The following is a 6,635-nucleotide window of genomic DNA, read 5'->3' as shown; positions in this document are numbered from 1 at the left end:
AAAAGGGTCCACAGAACTGCATTCCTTCTGAGGCTCTGGGGAGAATCTCCCAGTGGGCCTCTTTTAGGAGGGCTCATGACCCTTTTTAAATCATCAAAGCCACTAGCGTGATACCCTCTCTCCTTCCGGCCTCTGCTTTTATCCTCACATCTCCTTCTGACTCTGACCCTCCTGCTACCCTCTCGTGAGGACCCATGTGATACTGTTGGGCCCACCCAGCAACCCAGGGTGATCTCCCCATCTCGAGATTCTTAATCACATTTGCAAGTCTATTTTGCCATGTGAGGTGATGTGTTCTTAATTTCCAGGGAATAGGATGTGAGCATTTTCGAGGGGTTATTATTCTGCCTACAATAATGGTTAAGCAAAAAAACAAGTGGTGACTTCTTAAGTGTAGTTCTGTGTAGACAAGGTCTTAACCACAGCGTGTCAGGGTACTTTATCCTTACCTCAGATATCTATGATGGAGAAGTAGGAGTGTTCTAAGGCAGTCATTTGGCAGTCTTTCTAGCTCCTGCAATAGAAAGAATTCTAAAGAGTGAATCTGAAGCTACTGCACAGGTATGCCTCTCTCTACAAAGAGCATGCTGCAGAAGGATTGGCAGACCTCAGAGGAGCTTATGGTTTTTATGATTCATCCCATGGTGAATCATCTCAGGATAATTGTCCACTAGCCTATTTTGGATTCTTTGTATTTTTATATTCTTAAAGTATATGTGTCATCTATCTATTGATCCAATAATGCTGCAAAATAAAATACCTCAAAATACAGTGGCTTAAAACAATTATAATTGAAGATTGCACTCTCCTCTCTGATGATGGGCTCACTCAGGCATCTGTGGCCAGCCTCAGATCTAAGTGGAAGCTTTGCAATCCTGCTGGGCTTGCTGCTTGATTTGGGGTCAGCAGTCTGCAGACTTGTCTGCGATGCTCTTGGCTGAGATTGCTGGCTGTCTCCACGTGGTGCTCACAAGCACATGCCTCTCCCATCCCTTGACTAGGTTAGCCTGGGCATGTTCTCAGGATTGCAGAGAAGTGAGAGAGGCAACACAAATCTGTGGAGGCTTCTTAAGGCCTCTGCTTGACCCAGGTCTGCTAACATTCTTCTGGCCACCATGAATCTCATGACCAAGCTGAGCTTCAGGGTAGGGAAGGGGCCTTCAACTCTTAAATGAGAGGAATTGCAAAATCACAGGGCAATGGGCATCAGCACAGTGAGACGTGCAGCTGCACCACGAATGCAGACATTCCTCCACAGTCCACAGTCCCAGTGTCTCTAGAAATCAAAATGGCAGCAAGGAATTTCCTCTTGCATTATTTAACTCCCATCTTCCCTAATAAGGAGAATAATTCTCATTGATCGATGTGTCTCTTTCACAATGCATGGATGCAAGTTTCCCACCACCGGAGCCCAAGGGTACCCTTAGAGCACAAGAGATGGAGTTTTAAGGGCAATGTAAGTGCCCACTTGCACAATTGGAATATCAAATTGATTACTTTAGAAAATCTTCCTATAGACTTTCTTGGAGAAACAACATTGTTGGTGAGTAGTGGACTTCAGGCTGCTACACAGGTAAAGGTCTCTCCTAAATATCTCTGTGGAGACTGCCAGGAATGTGATGTCTACACCCTTAGCTGTTTTCAAACACACTTACTGTCTTAGCAATCACATGGTTTCAGAATTGAGAAAAAGAAGATAGCTGAAAATAAAGGGAGAAAAGTAATTCATTAGAGAGAGCAAAGAAACTACCGACTATATGAGAAACTTCCACATAGGGACCACCAATCCCTGTGGAACCATGTGAGGAAGGTCCAGTCATCTGAACGGTACTGATGAAGAATTATGTATTAAGTTTCATCAGCCATTTAACAAGTACATAACAGAGCCAGGATTCAGCCCGAGACCATCAACTTTAAAATCACTGTCCTTTCCCAAACCTTGCAGTAATTCATAATCAGAGCCTGCTGTCAGAAGTTACAGGCAATGCATCCATGTGGCTATTTCTCCATGGTCTCTCAATGTCGAGCTCATCAAGAAAACAATTAGCCTCAAAGTCAATAAAATTCCTTCTAAAGTACAAAATAAATTATCAAATTGTAATTATTTCTAAAAATATATCTTTTTATAGGTAATTTATTAATTAGGTTCCTGTTTAATTAATAACTAGTTCTTAGTAATTGGTTTTGGAAACTTCCTAGTCCTTGTGATTCAGAGGGTGCTGTAGTGTTTCTTCCGTGTGATACCATTAAACTCCTTAAGTCACACGGGCTGCGTGTCACTTGGCTGCCCAGAGTAAACATGCCAAGCCATCACCTGTTTCCCAACAGTGCCTTCGTTTATGACAAAGCCATGGACAAAACAATTACGTTTGCTGATGTAGGTCCTTAGGCTCCAGAAACCACACCTGTCCTGTCAGAACAAGCTCAGGTAATGTGTGACTGCCAACTGCTTATGTAAATCATATTTATTGAAGATTAACATGCACACAATGCATGTTAATCTTAACACAATGCATGTTATAAAGCCTTAAGCTTTATAGAGAGAGTTACAAACATGTGACTGCAGTTTGACACCAATGTTTTCCTCCACTTGGGTTAAAATGTCACCATTTGGAGTGTTAAGATTAAGAACACGGGGCTCTTAAGAACAATTGTGCGCCACTTTATCATTTTGACTAGCTTCCCAAAATATTCCCAAGGAGTCTTTGTGTGTGGACCAAAGATTTGGCTTGCCTCAGTGCCCGCTGGGTAGCCAGGAGATAATGTTTCAACACGAGGATCTTCTTGGACTACCCCTCAGAGGGCCCAAAGCAACCTCGGGCAGCTGTGAGGGCTCTCCCCTCTCCAGTGGTCCTGGCCCTGCTGAGGGCAGGTGCCTCCCGAGCCTGACTTCCACACTGTCCTGGTGTTTCGGTTCCAGGGACAATGACTCAGCAGCTTCTTTTGTACCAGGAAGTCTGTTTTCCCTTTGTTTCTTGTTTTCTGATGAACTTCAAAGCTGCCTTAGGGTACTTATAAGAAAGAGAATTGAAAGCTAGTGAAAGTTCAAACAAAGGTGACTGAAGTGATTCAAAGTGAAAAGTAAATAATAAAACAAAAAAAGTTAAAGGGTTTTCTCATTATATTGTAATATATTTTTATAAAGGGAAAAATTGATCAGTTTTTCCATAAGTTTGGAAGAAACTTTTTCCATAACAAGAAGAATCAGGCTTAAATTAAAACAGAGATATTTTGCTCAGCTAGAGAAAGGAATGCTGATCTTCCACCATTAGATAAGTTGGGCCAGGCACAGTGACTCACGCCTGTAATCCCAGCACTTTAGCAGGCTGAGGCAAGCAGATCACGAGGTCAGGAGTTCAAGACCAGCCTGGTCAACATGATGCAACCCCATCCCTACTAAAAATAAAAATAGGCCGGACGCAGTGGTTCATGCCTGTAATCCCAGCACTTTGAGAGGCTGAGGAGGGCAGATCACGAGATCGAGACCATCCTGGCCAACATGGTGAGACCCCATCTCTACTAAAAATACAAAAAAGTTAGCTAGGAATGGTGGTGTGTGCCTGAGTCCCAGCTACTCAGGAGGCTGAGGCAGGAGAATTGCTTGAACCCAGGAGGTGGAGAGATCATTGCAGTGAGCCGAGATCACACCACTGCACTACAGCCTGGGCGACAGTGTAAGACTCCGTCTCGAAAATAAATAAATAAAAATAAAAAAAAATTAGCTAGGCATGGTGGCACTCACCTGTACTCCCAGCTACTCGGGAGGCTGAGGCAGGTGAATAGCTCGAACCCAGGAGGTGGAGGCTGCAGTGAGCTGAGATCATGTCACTGCATCACAGCCTGGGCGACAGAGTGAGACACTGTCTCAAAAAAAAAAGATGAGTTATGAAGGATGTTTCTGTCTGTTGTGAGGAGTGAAGAAATAATAGCCACCATGCATACTTGTTAACAAGAATTTAATAAATATTTCATGTCTTTTCAACTTGTTTAAACATTAAAAAGGCATTTTTGCTGAATTATGTTGTTCTTTTTGGACAAGATCCTCTGAGTCAGAGATTAGCAGGATGTTCCCCGGTGTTCTGTGTGCCACACACAGGTGAGCAGGAGTTTTGCTCTCCAATAAGCTTGAGAGGTCATGTAGCAAACAAAATTAAACGGATTTCTTTAGTGCAGAAAATATTCATTCTTCAAAACACCAACATGTGATTTTAATCACCAAGAGGGCATTTTAAGAAGTTTCCAAAGTGTACCTCCAGGCAGGACCCATTTCCTGGGTCCTCAATGTCTCCCACTGCAGAGTCCTGCAGACCGCCTGGGAAAATATCCCTCTTCCTGGAGTCAGGGGTTTTAGTGTAAGTCCCGTTAAGAGCTTTAAATATCACTTTTATTTAAGACCCAATAATTCTACTCTCATTCAATTTGGGGCCCAATTATTTTGTCACTCTTCTAATTGAGTATCTTTGGTATACCCTGTTTAATTTCCAGCTTCAACCAGGCCTGGGCCCCAAGGCCCAATCTGACCTTGCTCTGCCACGTCCAGCTGTTACGACTCTCCACAACCTGCCCTAGGTCCTCTAACTACTTTGCCAGATTTACTCTACAAGAAACACTAACTTTGGCACCTAGCAGAGCAGGTATCCAGCAACTTTCAGAGCACATAGTGTGAAAAACAATAGGAAAAGAATTTGTATATAGTGACTGCACCTTGAGAAAATGAGTAAAATCTAAGAACTCTCTGTAATTAGAAGTGAAAACCCTGAAACAAGAACCAGGTATTACAGAGGAGGCTGCATAGGGCAAGGCCCATGGCACACACCAGGGAATTTCTTTCTTGAAAGAAATGGCATCAAAACAAAAATAATGCCCTCAGTTGCCCTGGGAGGGGCGGTTAGAGAACACAGCACAGAGAAGAAACTCCTGTCTAATGCTGGTTTCTACCTCACGTGAACTTGGTATGTTTTGTGTAACACAGCAGTCTGCGTCTCTCTCACTGCAGCTGCTCTCTGATGGTCTCAACAAAGCCCTTTATTCTCCTATAAAGCCTCCACGGTAAGGAAAATACTTGCATGACGTTCTACACAGCACCTGGCCTGCAGTAGACACTGCTATAGTTAAAACCGTCTGGCAGAATCAATTGAATAAGCTCAATGGATCTTCAGTGATCAGTGAATTGTCTTAACCAGGCTTACTTGTGTCAGCTTATGTTTCATATTCTATTATTCTCAAAACACAGTCACATAATTCTGCCTGAAAGCACAGGGATCTAACGTTCTGGATAACCTAAGAAAGCCAGTGCTGCAGGTGAGCCATTTCCACATGGATTTTCAAAATGTTGAAATGATGAATAGATTTCTGACATTACTTTTGAGGATCTCAAATATCCTGGAAACTCGGGTGTGAAGTGTCTCCTTTAGCAGGTGTATTATTCTTAACAAATGGACTCCCTGAAGCAGCCCCCAGCTCCTTCCACGGTGGCCTCACAAGCACTTCACCTCGCTGTTGGTGCCTTACCAGGTCTGCAGTGGGTTCCTGCTGCCTCTTCATGCACCTCCCCCACTGTCTTTCCCCCACTTCTATCCACAGGAGATGTAAAGTGCATGTAACTTAAAGGCTTGCAAAGGACAAGGTTGATTGTTGAGAGGCTTTGCCATTCATGACAAACCCTTGCAAGAGGGGGTGAGTCACACAGAGCTTAGCAAATACCAATCAGAGTCTGATCAGAAAGCAGCATTGGGGTTTTTAAGACAGCTTTTCTGTAAATTTCTTTAGCAGAGGAATTTGTTTTTTCCTGACTATTAGAGAGCTATAAGACACATCGACTCTCAGCCCTGCCACTGCTTTCTTCACAACAGAGCCAAATAGACCTGAGGTCCCACATAGGTCAACATCCTTAATTTAAAAATGGAGAAATTAAGCCCAGTAAAAGTTAACTAGCCTGCACAAAGCCACCCAGTTGGTTAGAGCTGGCAGTATAACTAGGGGGGCCATACAGATCATCCTCCAAACTAAGATAATTTTGAGAGTGGAGGCCAATGTTAGTAATCATGCCAGGGTCAGGTATGGTGGCTCACAGGTGTAATTCCAGCACACTGGGAGGCCAAGGTGGGCTAATCAACTGAGGAGTTTCAGACCAGCCTGTCCAAAATGTTGAAACCCATTTTGAAAATACAAAAATTAGCTGAGCATGGTAGCAAGCACCTGTAATCCCAGCTACTCCGGAGGCTGAGGAACGAGAATCGCTTGAACCCAGAAGGCAGAGATTGCAGTGAGCCAAGATCTCGCCACTGCACTCCAGCCTGGGTGACAGAGTGAGACTCTGTTTCAAAAAAAAAAAAAATCACACCCAGATAACAGACATAAAGTTGGACTGTCCAGGCAAACAAGGATATGTGAACCTCCTAACTCTAATCAGACCTTCTGCATCTTAGAGTCAGTCTACCTGAACACCAGTTAGTAGAAATAGTTACAAGTGCTTTTGTACAATGATGGGTATTGAAAATGAAAATGGCTTTTGATGGAAAAAATAATTTTTTATAGTTTACAGCTGATAAAATATTTTAGGTTTATGCAATTTACTGTAATAAGTCTAGAATCCATTCTTCATTTGCAAACTAATGTTTTGCATTAACATAACT

The 6,635-nt window shown here is 43.0% G+C and overlaps 1 long non-coding RNA gene across 1 annotated transcript; it reads left to right on the top strand.

Annotated features, from left to right (window-relative positions):
- The first annotated feature begins 2,790 nt into the window (after positions 1-2,790).
- Positions 2,791-6,126, top strand: LOC119468864. Its single transcript, XR_005197652.1, has 3 exons — positions 2,791-3,081; positions 4,040-4,096; positions 4,486-6,126. It is a non-coding gene; the product is annotated as an uncharacterized LOC119468864 (long non-coding RNA).
- The last annotated feature ends 509 nt before the right edge of the window (positions 6,127-6,635 follow it).

Source organism: Cebus imitator, unplaced genomic scaffold (genome assembly GCF_001604975.1).
Source record: "Cebus imitator isolate Cc_AM_T3 unplaced genomic scaffold, Cebus_imitator-1.0 Scaffold512, whole genome shotgun sequence".
Classification (NCBI taxonomy): domain Eukaryota; kingdom Metazoa; phylum Chordata; class Mammalia; order Primates; family Cebidae; genus Cebus; species Cebus imitator.
This window is presented reverse-complemented; position numbering and strand designations above follow the sequence as displayed.